This window comes from Ictidomys tridecemlineatus, chromosome 7, assembly GCF_052094955.1.
Source record: "Ictidomys tridecemlineatus isolate mIctTri1 chromosome 7, mIctTri1.hap1, whole genome shotgun sequence".
Classification (NCBI taxonomy): domain Eukaryota; kingdom Metazoa; phylum Chordata; class Mammalia; order Rodentia; family Sciuridae; genus Ictidomys; species Ictidomys tridecemlineatus.
Genome location: NC_135483.1, coordinates 156,819,228 through 156,832,180, shown reverse-complemented (window position 1 = coordinate 156,832,180; position 12,953 = coordinate 156,819,228).

The following is a 12,953-nucleotide window of genomic DNA, read 5'->3' as shown; positions in this document are numbered from 1 at the left end:
CAATCACTGACTGACCACACAGTATGAGAAACCTAGAGAGAAGCAGCCAGCTCAGCCAACTCATTACCCAGAAATAGGAGTGATCACAATAATAATAAAAGGTTGTCACTGGGTGGTTGTTACGTAGTAGTGGACACTTGGGACAGTGGCAGTCTCCAGCACCAGGTATCAAGCACACTGCCCCAGGCCCTGAAAACCTAACATAATGAAGACCCTGGAGATCCTAGCCTTCACAACAGACACACAGACATGCTACCTGGTAACACATATAGATTCTTGTCTCCATTTTGCCTGTCTCAGATTTTTGGTTCCAAGGAGACTGTTAAAGCAGTTTGGCAGTAATGGAACCTCTGATCTCTACTGGTCAATGCAGCTTTTCAGAAACAACAGATAGGCAAATGGCAGGTTCACGAATACAAAATATAAACAAATAGCTTAAGGAGTGGGGGATTTTTATAACATTTTGATCTTGGAAATTGGCCAGGTTTTGGAAAAGAAATATGTGCTTAGTAGGACAATGGAAAGAGCCACAGGGGGAGGGTTAGAAGCCCCTGCCTTAAGGAAGAAATGAGGAACTTTAGGTTAGAATAGTTCTGTTTCTGGAAAGACCTGGCATAGCAGGGAAAACTGAGGCTTTCTCCCTATTTTTCAGCAAGTTCAAAGAAGAAAATAATAGCAACTGTTGAACATAGCCTAATAAACATAGAAAATTAACCAAGAAGCTATTAGAAAGACAAAAATGTTTCTAGAGCAAGCCTTGATTCTCTTTTTAAAAACACTATTAACCTAGTTTTCATAAATCTCGAAATCCTAACTTCTGAAGACAAACCATGAAGTTTTAACATACCTTCCTGGCTGTTCTTTTCAAAAGTCAATCAATCAACAACTTCTAAATTTAAGGAAAGCAGATTAAAGTTGTTCTAACTATTGTCAAGAGCAGATAAATCCATCAACTACATAGGCATTTTTTTTCTTTCTCCTCAGTCTTTTTGGAAGAAATACAATGTATGAAAAAGCAGAAGGGTTTATTAAGGGTTTAGGGCGTAAAACATAAATTATCAAATTACAAGAACAAAAGAATATATGAAAATATGCAATGATCTAAATTAAACAACCAAAATGTTGCTATTCTTGTAAAAAAAAATACAGAAATAGCAATATTACAGGAAAAGAATCACTACTAAGCATGTAGGATTATTTTTTCTTCATTGTTTTTACCTGAGTTCTTTAAAAACAAAACAAAACAAAAAAATGTTTTTAAGAGTTCAACACTGGGGAAAAGACCAAGGAGAGAACCTGTGACCTGCTTCTGTCTCATTTTGATGTTAGAAAACCTAATAGTGCACTAGAAGTCATGATGATTTTCTCATTGTCCCTGTCTGCAGCTAGTTCTACAGTTTGGGCCTGAACACTCACCCTCCCTCTTTCAGTATCTTACATCTAGCTCTTAATTTCTGCTTTTGCTACATTTTCTTTCCTTCTCTGCCCACCCCAGATGCGTAGTTTTCATCCACTTTACTTGTGCTTTGAAATCAAACTCAGGGCCTACTTGTTCACGACTATGATCCTGAACTGGACCTTGATGTCTTTACTATGGTAACTTCTTAATGCTGCATCTCCAACTATCTAGAAGGCCTCCAGATTAAATCAATCAGTTTGAAAGCATTAGCTGGAAAAGTAAGAATAATCTTATTCACATTCCAGGCAATCCCCCTCACCACCCAAGACAAAGACCATCTTCGATTGCTAAGGGAACATTCCTAAGGCTCTGCATGTATTTAAATTATCCCATGTAACCCTGACAACACTCCAGTAAGGTAGGCTGTCATTATTATCCCCTTTTAGAGATAATAAAACTGAGGCTGAAAAAGTCAAGTTACTTGCCTGAGGTTATATACTTAGTAGAAGCAGGATGTGAATCCAGTCAGTCCAGCTTCACAATGCAGCTCTTTGGTTGTTTCCTTTCACCTCAGTAAGCATTCTGTGAGCTCTTTTTCTCTTTGTCCCCTAAAGTATTATCTTATTTCTGTTGTATTTATCTCTTTGTTTGGAATAGTCTTCCAGAGTAAGCACTGAATTAGGAATTCTTAGTTTCATGCAGAAAAAAAATATATATTTTGTATATATTTAAAGAGTGCTTTGAAACTGTTAATGTTTAAAATATTATTTGAAATTCAAATCAGGTTTCTAAAAAAAATTTTTTTAGTTGTAGATGGACACATACCTTTATTTTGTTTATTTATTTTTATGTAGTACTGAGGATAGAACCCAGTGCCTCACACATGCTAGGCGAGTGCTAGTGCTCTACCACTGAGCCACAAACCCCAGCCCAAATTAGGGTGTTTTTTTTTAAGATATCTTTCTGTAGTATTGTCAGCCCCCAGGTCTCAGCAGTAACTTTTAAAAAATCATAGATAAATGACAACAGGAATATTAGAAGGTAAAAAGAGTGATGGAGGGGCTTAGGGTTGTGGCTCAGTGGTGAAGCGCTTGCCTAGCACATGTGAGACACTGGATTCAATCCTCAGCATAAAAATAAATAAATAAAATAAAGGTATTGTGTCCATCTGCAACAAAAACATAAATAAATAAATAGATAAATAAATGATTTTTTAAAAGACTGATGGAATTTCTCCCACGTAGAAAAACTCATAAAGATTTTGATGATAAAAAGGGGAGCTGGTCATGCTGGTACACACCTGTAATCCCAGTGAGACAGGAGAATCATAAGTTCAAGCCAGCCTCAACAACTTAGCAAGACCCTTTCTCAAAATAAAATAATAAAAAGGACTGGGGATGTAGCTCAATGGTAAATGACCCCTGGGTTCAATTCCCAGTACCAAAAATAACAGAAAAAGAGAAAGGAATTCAAAGAGCTTACAGGTTTTCTTATAGGTCTCAATTATTTCAAAATCAAAAACAACAATTCTTTATTTTAAAAAATGTAATTGAGCATTAAAATTGGGTAGTGAAACTCAAAATCTAATTTTTTTTTCTCCACAAAATACATTTGTCTAGGCTCAGAGTAGTCTGACCTCAAATAAATTATAGACACATGGCCAGGAAATTTAAATTGCCTGAATTTTCTCCCCTGACAATTTGTAATTTAGCATTTTGTCATTTCAACGAGTAAGAATTGTCTTTTCTATTTCCTCTCAAGCTGTGGCAAGCTAGTGCTATTAGGTCAAAACCTTGCTGTGAAACAATAAATCAATCTGAAAAATGACTAGACTTTATTTTCCAAACTTAAAAATTATTTTTATTTTTCTGTGTTACTGGAGAGTGTGTCATTTTGTTGCTGAGGTGATCTGAGGAAGACTGTGTGGGAAAGAAAATGACAAAAGAAAAGATTGCTGTCTGTACCAAACAAAGAGCAATTTAACAAACCTATGAAGTAATATTCTGTTCTTCAGCCTTTAAAAGTAAATGTTCTTTTATTTGAATATAGCGCCTACATTCATTAAAGTTCTTGGTGCATTAAAGTTCTTCGTGCAGGATATCGCTGATAGAGAAATATAATTGAGTAACTCAAAATCCTCTGAATTTATCAATGGCCAAGATGTCCTATAACCTAGTTTAGTGACTATTAAAAAATCAACCAAAATTTGACTTGATTGTTAGGAGCTCAATCTCCTGTTGTTTCTCAATCTCGACTTTTGTGCAAGATGAGAAACTCCATGGTGTCAGATTTGTCTGTTTAGTCCACTTGCATGTCCCCAGAGCCTTGAACATAGAAGCTACTCAATATATATATAATTAAACTGATTAACTAATTACACAAAATATCACCTCAGGTTAGCTGAATTGGCCTATAATCTCAGACAAGATTTTCAGTTGGATCTCAGAGCAACTTTAAAGACTTTCCAGAGAACAAAGTAGAGCAAAAGCAGATTTGGTTGATGGATTGTAGTGGCGATCTTAAACTTTTAATAGAGCTGGAAAAAAAAAAAAACTTTAAAAAGAGTAAAACCAAAACAGCCTGTCTCATAGGGAGGAAGAATTAAATCAAGTGGGCCAGAGCATTGACCAAGAAACCCAACTCCTCAAAACAAGTTTGATGTTTACTGAAAAGATATTTAAACTCCTTTCCTGTTAGACACATCCTGAAATTTGTTTCTCTGGAAATCAATTCACATGGCTAAGGGAAGAGAGCAGGCGCCTGTCTCAGATGCTTGAAGGCCTTCTTTGCCAGGCTCCAACCTCCTCAGCCCCAATGCTTGCTCAGCGAGTGTGAGCTTGACAAGGTTTCCACAGATCTTGAATTTAGACCTGAGAGAACTGTGACACAACTAGTTCATGGGCTCAGATATTTTCTCCTGGGGGACATTGGGTCTCTAAGTTGCTTCACACATTCTTGCTTTCTTGAAGTTTCCTCGAAATTCTTATCTATTCCCTGATGGGTCTCTTCAGGGCATGTTTCTACAGGTCCACCGTTTTAGTTAGATTGGAAAACATGTTTTATAACTTTACAATTTTCTGGATGAATCTTTTACCAGCCTAATGCAACTATTACCACACAGCTTTAACCTGGTAGGGGAAAGCCAATCAATCTCTTTAGTTTCCTGGTGCCTAAATATTCTTGTCCCTACTGGTGTTGTAACTTTAAATTATCAAATAGGTGAGCGCCTCTGCCCTGAGGACTCGTCCCATCTTGTAGTCAGGCACCCCTGCCCCAGGACTAAGCTGTGAAGTCAGTGACATCTGCCCTGCATTAAGAAGTCCAGTCATCCCTCAGTACCTAAGGTGGATTGGGACACCCAATGGGATGTCACAAAACCCACAGATGCTCAAGTTCCTTATGTAAAATGATATCATATTTGCACATATATATATATATATATATACACACATCCTCATACATATATATACATGTGTGTATACATCTATCTACACACACACACACACACACACACACACACACACACACACACACACACATATATATATTCATCATATATAAATCCTCCCATATACTTTGCTCTAAGTGATTTATATTACCAAATGTGAATGCTAGGTAAACAAGTGTCACATTGTACTGATTAGGGAATGATGACAAGAAAAAAAGTCTGTATGCATTTGGAATAGATGAAACTTATTTTTCTGAATATTTTCAATCCTCACTCGTTGGAATCCACAAGTGGCCAAACTTCATGGACACCAAGGGCCAACTGTGTTTATTGAGTGTCTATTTGGCCCCATCCCAAGGATGGGTGGTAAACATGACAGACAGGATCTGTGATCTCTCAAAAGGTAGGATTTAGCTTAGGGTCCTGGACACCTCAGATGTCACTCATTTTTCTTTTGTGCCATCCTCCCAGTCCCCATGCAAGGAAGGCCCTCATGCTGCTCACAGGCTCCTCCGGCTGTAATCAGACCACCCAACCCTTCCTAGGCTGTCCCAAGCATTTTAGAACAGCCATGTGCACACTGAGGCCCAGGAATCATAGTCCAGGATTTCAATCCTGAATACAAGATTAGAAAATTGCCTTTTTTGTCCCGTCCTTTTAAACATTTAAATATCTAATTTCGCATGTTCAAATATTTAGTGACTAAAAAGATACTCAACAACATTCTTATAACCAATAAAGTAAAATATCAAAATAACTACGTCAGTTATCTTTAAATGATGCCCTCCCCAAGGGCTGTAGAATTTCAAGCTATATTTGCTTATTTTTCATATAAACATGTTCAACTTTTTGAATTAATAAATCATGTATTATTATATAATGAGAAAAACCTGTGTGTGTGTGTGTGTGTGTGTGTGTGTGTGTGTGCATGTGTGTGTGTGTTTGTGTGTGTGTGTGTGCACACGCACGCGCGCGCACAGGGAATTGAACCCAGGGGTTCGTTTTGCAGAGCATCCCCAGCCCTTTTAATTTTTATTTACTTTTTTTTTTCCAGACAAGGTCTCACTAAATTACTGAGGTTCTTGCTAAGTTAAAGCTGGCCTTGAACTTGGGATCCTCCTACCTCAGTCTCATGTGTGGCTGGGATTACAGGCATGTGCCACTGTACCTGGTTTATTTTCACTTTGGAAAAAATACTTGTACTACAAATTTTTGGTTGTTGTTTTTCTGAATTGGACCACTGAAAAAAATAAATATTTCTCCCATACTTTTTCTAATATTTTTTCTTCAGAATATGTCAGTACTTGGTGATCTTTTCCATAAGAATATGGCCAGGTATGGTGGTACACACTGGTAATCCCAGCAAGTCAGGAGGCTGAGGTAGAAAAATTGCAAGTTTGAGGCTGGCCTCAGCAACTTAATAAGACCCTGTCTCAAAATAAAAAATGTAAAGGTCTGTGGATGTAGCTCAGTGGTAGAATGCCCTGGGTTCAAATTCCATACTAAAAAAGTCTGAAAGTGGCAAATCTGATAATCAGTCCATGCTTAGTGACTTGGACTACAGACCTATGGACAGTATTTGCTTTGAATGCAGATCCTTGGATTTTTTTTTTTTTTTTAATTGCATGTGTTTCCAAAAGAGATCTCATTTCTATCTCATGAAGCTGTGTGTCTGTAGGTTATGCAAGCAGTGTGAGAACATGAGCAATAAATAGGAGTTCTGAGGAAGCCTGTCCATCACAAGCCTGGTGGCTGGCCACTCTGAAGGAGAAGTACTGTCAGCCAAGGGTGGTGTGTTCAAGGTCCCTGAGCCAGTTTGATGAGCGTGTCGTAAAGCAAAAGAGAGAGAGCCCAGTCAGGATTAGAGGGAAGGTCAATAAAGATGGGAGAAGGGGAACATGTTTCTGTTAGAACCTTGAAAAATGGCTGACTTCCAAATGCATTGGAAGACTTGTAAATATGGGCTGCATGTTTATGTTCCTAGGTTCCCAACTTTATATGTTGAAACCTTCATCTTCAGTGGGGTGGTTTTAAGAGGTGGGACCTTCAGTAGGTCATTAGGTTTAGATGAAGTCATGAAAGTTCAACCTTCTCAATGTTAGTGTCCTTATAAGAAGAGAAAGAGAAAAGAGCTTGCCCTCTTGGCCACATGAACATACAGTTAGAAGCCTTATCAGACCCCAGATGTGCCAAAACCTTGATCCTAAATTTCGCAACCTCCAAAACCATGAGAAATCAATGTCATTTAAACCACCCTATTCGTGTATTCATTATAGCAGCCCAAACTAATACATATGGTATCTTTATATTCCCAACTAGCTGTTTTCCAGGCTAGCTGCTATTGCAAACGCCATAGTTTAACCTGATTTCCATTCAATAGTTTATCCATAACTCCTTACTTTAGAAATCAAGCCTGAAACTTAAAGATTGTGGCCTCCCAACCCTATCCACTGGGTGTGCAGGTGAAATCTGCATTGGTAACCTCAGCGGGTGGTAGGGCATGTCAAAGTCTCGAGGAGTAAATAATATTTTCTATCATCCTATAAATACATTTTTGAAAAAAATTTATAATAAATTGAGTAAAGTTAGGCGGGAAAATCTGCTAAGTGAATGGAAGTATTCAGAAGTTTGAGCTGCGTCCTCTTTGCTAAGAAAAAAAAATTGTGTCCTATTTGATCAGAATTTTGAGGTAATGAAGTTGAATATTTGTTTACTGAAAGTGGAGCCTAGGTTGAAAAGCTCTCTCTTCCACTGGTCAAAGTTTTTAGAAGCTTAGTCTATGGTTTCCACTTTCTTACCTCCTTTCCCTTTGCTCCTTTGACTTTGTTAAAACGACCTTCCAGCATGCTCAGGGATCTTTCAGTTACCACATAGTCAAGGCAGTTTGGAGTCCCCCATCATTTGACTCCTCTGCCACAGACACCCTAGTGCTGCTCTTCTGCTTCACTGGCTCAGTTTGCCATCCCCCTCCCCCTTTCTTCCTCTTGCCATTCTTGCTGCTTTTTCTCAATATTACTTAGCATTCTCTGCCTGCCCCCTTTAAATGCTAGTGCTCCATTAGGTCCTCTTTTCAACTCTTCTATTTCACCTACACCCAGGGCTTTAACTACTGATGACATTCACACTTTTATCTCTTAACCTCAGGTTCCACATGTCAGAGGTCTACTACACATGAAATTCAACAGGGTCCGCACAGAAACTCACAAGTGCCTCAGACACCACATGGGAAGAGAAATCATCATCTCTGGCCAGTCACAATCCCTCTGAAAAGGGCTCTTGGCCCCCCAAACAAGAAGGGAGCTCTTCTTCAGTGTTAAAATAACCCATTACATTCCTATCACAGAGAGAATCACACCATAATCAAATCACCTTTTCTATTATCAGTCTCTTTCACTATACTGAGACAATCTTAAGGGCACAATTATATTTTTCTTTTCTGATTTCTGTGTTTGACATAATTCCTAGAATATAGTAGGTACTCAATAATGCTTGTTGCATTAATGAATAAATTCAAGTGTTTCTGGTATCTTCCATCATTAGCTCCTACACATATCTTATCACTCAATTTGGAAGATTATTCAATTTTCTTATAGCAAAGCCCAAGTATTCTATATGTGTGTTTCTTTTTTATTTTTTTTAAATTTGTAGATAGAAACAATACCTTTATTTTATTCATTTTAAATTTTTTTTAATTGTCCATGGACCTTTATTTTATTTCTTTATATGTGGTGCTGAGAATCAAACCCAGTGCCTCACACATGCTGGGCAAGTGCTCTCTCACTGAGCTACAACTCCAGCCCAATTTTTCATTTTTAAACAATTTAAATTGACATCGCCTAAACTTCTGGTCTACCTCCTCACACCCTGATGCTCAAGAATTCTCGCTTCTTCAAGAACAGGCTCACCTGCTCGGCTTGTCACTAATGTTCTTTCTCTACTTTAGAGCTAGTACACATGTTTTTCCTCGACTTCCTGCCCAAGTCAACCCATAAGTAGTTTTAATCTATGAACTTTTATGCTCAAAGAGATTTATGGGCCAATTTAAATAGTTATTTCTTGCTTACAAGGGATTGAAAGGTCATGATGGCTCAGGATCAATTCCATTTCATCTTTTCAGTACTTATTTCACAGCTGAGCACTTCTCAGAGTAATGAACATGAGTCCAGTCCCTGACAAGCCACCACCAAGGCCAAAAGAATGAGCAAAATTATTCACTCTGGAGCCCACATGGGATGTCAGGGACTGAATGGCAATGCTTGCTGTGACTTATTACAGTATACATGTTACACTAGGTCCCAAATCAATCCCCAGTTTGGGGTCATGGGTCTTTCACCACAGGAAAGCAACATACGCATACATTTGACAGTAACACTCCATAAATCTCTGCCCTAGTCACAGAACTTTATCTCATGTGGTGCCAATAAGAAAGAGGAATATCTCAAAGGAAATTACTGTTTCCGTGCAGAAACTTTTAATATCACTGTAGATAGATCTTTTAACACAAGTTAAACATGGAAATATCTGCCTTAGGATGATGAGTCCAAAGTAGCTGACAAATGATTTCTGCAGATTTTGTGAGTCAAAGTTAAATTCATTGCTTAAAAGGAAGTGAATGGAAAGAAAATAAGCCATTTACAACACTTTAGTTACATGTCAAGGCACCACCCAGGGCATCCTGGATTTGGATTGAAGATAAGTAGATGTATATGGATATATGACCAAAGGTCATTCAGAGTGGCTGTGGGCTTCTTAATCTGGGATTGCAGACCTGCTGAGATTTATATCAAAGGGTATGTGTCTATGTGTTTGTCTGCCTGTGTGTGTGTACGTGTGCATATATGTGTACAGGCACATCTATGCACATGAAGTTCACATTCTGGCTCACAATCATGGTGTATGTGAATATTCCTCTCATCAGAGAAATATTCACATACACCATGAATATTCATTCCTCTGATGAGAGGATTTTGACCAATCCTTAGGTCATTTCAAAAGGCTGTTGGCTCACAGAATGTTACAAAAATCACTGGTCTCCAGCAAATATTTCCCAGATTCGTAAACAGGAATGTATTGCTATCAGTTGAGATTCAAGATTACCAAACATGTGATGACCAAAACTACATTACAAAATATTGAAGCCGTGACACAAAACAGATGGGACATGCCCACATGGATGGAAATGAAAGGGACAGTCCCTCACAAGTCTCATGCAGCAGTTTGCTGCAAAACCCATAACAGTGTGGTAAGGGCGGAGAATCCTGCTGTCCATGCTGGGAGAGTACAAGCCAGGTGCATGCATAAAATATGCTGTTTCTCTCATTTTCTCACCTTACAGGCACCCCAGTTACCATGGACCTTCAAGTTGGGCAGCTGTTTGCTATTGCATGATTTATTAAATGTATAAAAACTGAAGGGAACATAGAATAAGGTAACGCATGGCAACATTCCACTCTAGAGAACTGCTAATCTGAGACATTATTTGTTGTTATCATCATTGTTCTTATAATCTTGAATCCCTGTTTCAGTTGAGGCTCAATTAAAAAAAAAAAAACAGAAACCGCTGTAGGTGTTTCAAACAGAGGGAATTTAATATAGGAACTTGTTATGCCCTGTGATGGGAAAACCAGAACTAAGGAGTAAAACAGGAGTGGTGGGGGTAACCCAAAGACTAACAGCAGTCAGAAGCCACTAACTCACCCAGGGCTGGTGTTAAAATGGTGTTAACAGAGCCTGGAAGATAAGATGTCTGAGAGAAATCAGAAGCACAGCGGGGGGGGATTTCTGGCAGATGCTGAGACAACATACGAGGTGCTGTCTGACAGCAGCTGGAGTCAGAGAGAAGCCGCCTGCCAGAGGAGGGAAAATTCCCTGGCTTCTTCCTTCCTCCCACCCTCCTGTCTTCATAAGCTTCCCATTGACTCAGCCTGTGTGGAAGCTGGAAAAGGCAGTCCCCTGAGATGAACAGAGCAGAGGAAAGGCCAGAGCAACCAGGCAAATGACCAGCACATCCCTTAATGAAGGTGATGCTGAGATGAGTTTGAAGAGGAAAGCCAACTGGATATGGAATTCTGTGTCGATACAGGATGGGAAACCGGGGTTAAAGAAGGAAAGAGGAGCAGCCAAGAAGAAAGAGAAGTGATGGGGGAAGAGAGGACAGGAATCCCTCTCCAAGTCAGCTAGAGCAGCGGCTCAGATTAGCGGCTCCATTTACATTCACTGTGCAGTGGGGTTAGAATGGGCCAAGAAAAGAATCACAGAACTGCAAACGGCCTTGGAAACCAGTAGGGTACTACAATTTGTGCTTTGATGCTACTAAAGCTTGTTTAGATTTAATACATCATTGATCAAAATTAATGTGAATTTAATTCTCTCCAGTCAAAATGAAATTTAAATATCTTTCCAGAAACTCATGAAGGAATTTCAGAAAGTCAAAGGACTCCGGGGCCCTTCCTCATATTGAGCACAAAGAAAAAAAAAAAAACAAAACTGAGAACAAAGAAAGCAGCAGGGGGAAAAAATGTGTGTATGGGGGGATAGGGTGTGGGAGAAGAGAGCCCTGGGGATCGCTTCAGTAATGTTTGTTTATGGCTGTTTCAAATTAAGGAACTAATTTTGGGTTGGGGAATAAATAAAGAAGTTCCTTGAGAAATAGAAGATTATTGCTAAGAAGGGAACAGGGCCCAGAGTTAAGGAGAAAAACAAGCCCTGCCACACTTACGCTGGGCTGATTTTGTGGTGTCGATGAGTGATGAAAAGAATACAACTCTTACTATTTTTCTTAATGCTTCCTGTGAAGCTGCTCCTCCAGATAATACAGCAGCACCTCTGCCTGCTTTTCTTTCCCAAGTCTTTAATGAGAACTTCTTTTAGGAAGAGGCAATGAGGTACCCCCCAGAGCCTGCATTAACTGTCAGGCACCATTCAGTGGTGATTCAAAGTCTGACACATACTACCTGGATTCTGCAGTCTCCACTCCTTTGGTGGGTAGGTGGGATTTTGCCATATAAGAGAAGAGGTCTTGTTCCAGTGATATGCTTTGGTTAAGAGCATATCAGTAGAAGTTGGACATGGTGGTGCACACTAGTAATCCCAGTGGCTTCTGAGGCAGGAGGATCACAGGTTTGAAAGCAATCTCCGCAACTTAGCAAGGCTGTAAGCAAACCTAGGGAGACCCTGCCTCAAAATTAAAAAAAAAAAAAAAAATATATATATATATATATACATATATATATATATATGTATATATATATATATATATATATATAATAAAAAAGGCTTTGGGATGTGTCTCAGTGGTTAAGTGCTCTTGGGTTGTTTAATCCCTGGTTTAAAAAAAAAAAAAAAGCTTAGTAGAAAAAAGTCCACTGGAAATAGTTGGCAAGGTTTTTGGAAGCCAGTTGTTTGGCATGAAATAGAACCTCCAAAGTGGCACCCAGTCAACCTCCAAGTGGAGTCCCAGTCATGACACGTCTGAGCTGTGATTGGAGCATTGACACAAACCCCACTAGATCATCATTGTCTTTGCAGGGCCATGCCCAGCTGCATAGAAAGGAATAGAAAGGAAACAGAAAGCCCGGCTAAAGCCATCAACTGTTTTATAAAATCTTTTTGCCAACACCAAGACCTCATCCAGGAATAGTTTTAGCTGGTTTTTTTTTTTTTTTTTTTTTTAGCCATCCAAAGAGAATATTGCTATGGGAAAGTTCCTGTTTAATATTCAGTCTCATCAACTGAGTTATTAATAGAAAGTAGTTCATGGCAACCATTTCTAAGGTGCTGACAAATGCCTACTGTCAGAGCGAGCATCCAATGAAAACTTGATCTTCTTGGATTTTCTTAAAACAGTAGCCCTGGTCCTACCTGTAGCAATGCTAAAAAATGTGCCATTTCTGAAACATATCTTCTGAGACATTCTTGATGTAACTTACAGGCCAAATTTTCAAAACTCTCAAACATATGAGTCCACGCTGAGTAAAAGAGATGTTGGAACTGCAGAAACCTTAAGATGCTATTGCCACTTTAAGACATTTATTATCATCAGCTGAATAACTGAGTTAGCAGTTCTAGTCTTCTTTTCTCTTCTCCATCCCTAAAGCTCTTTGAAAT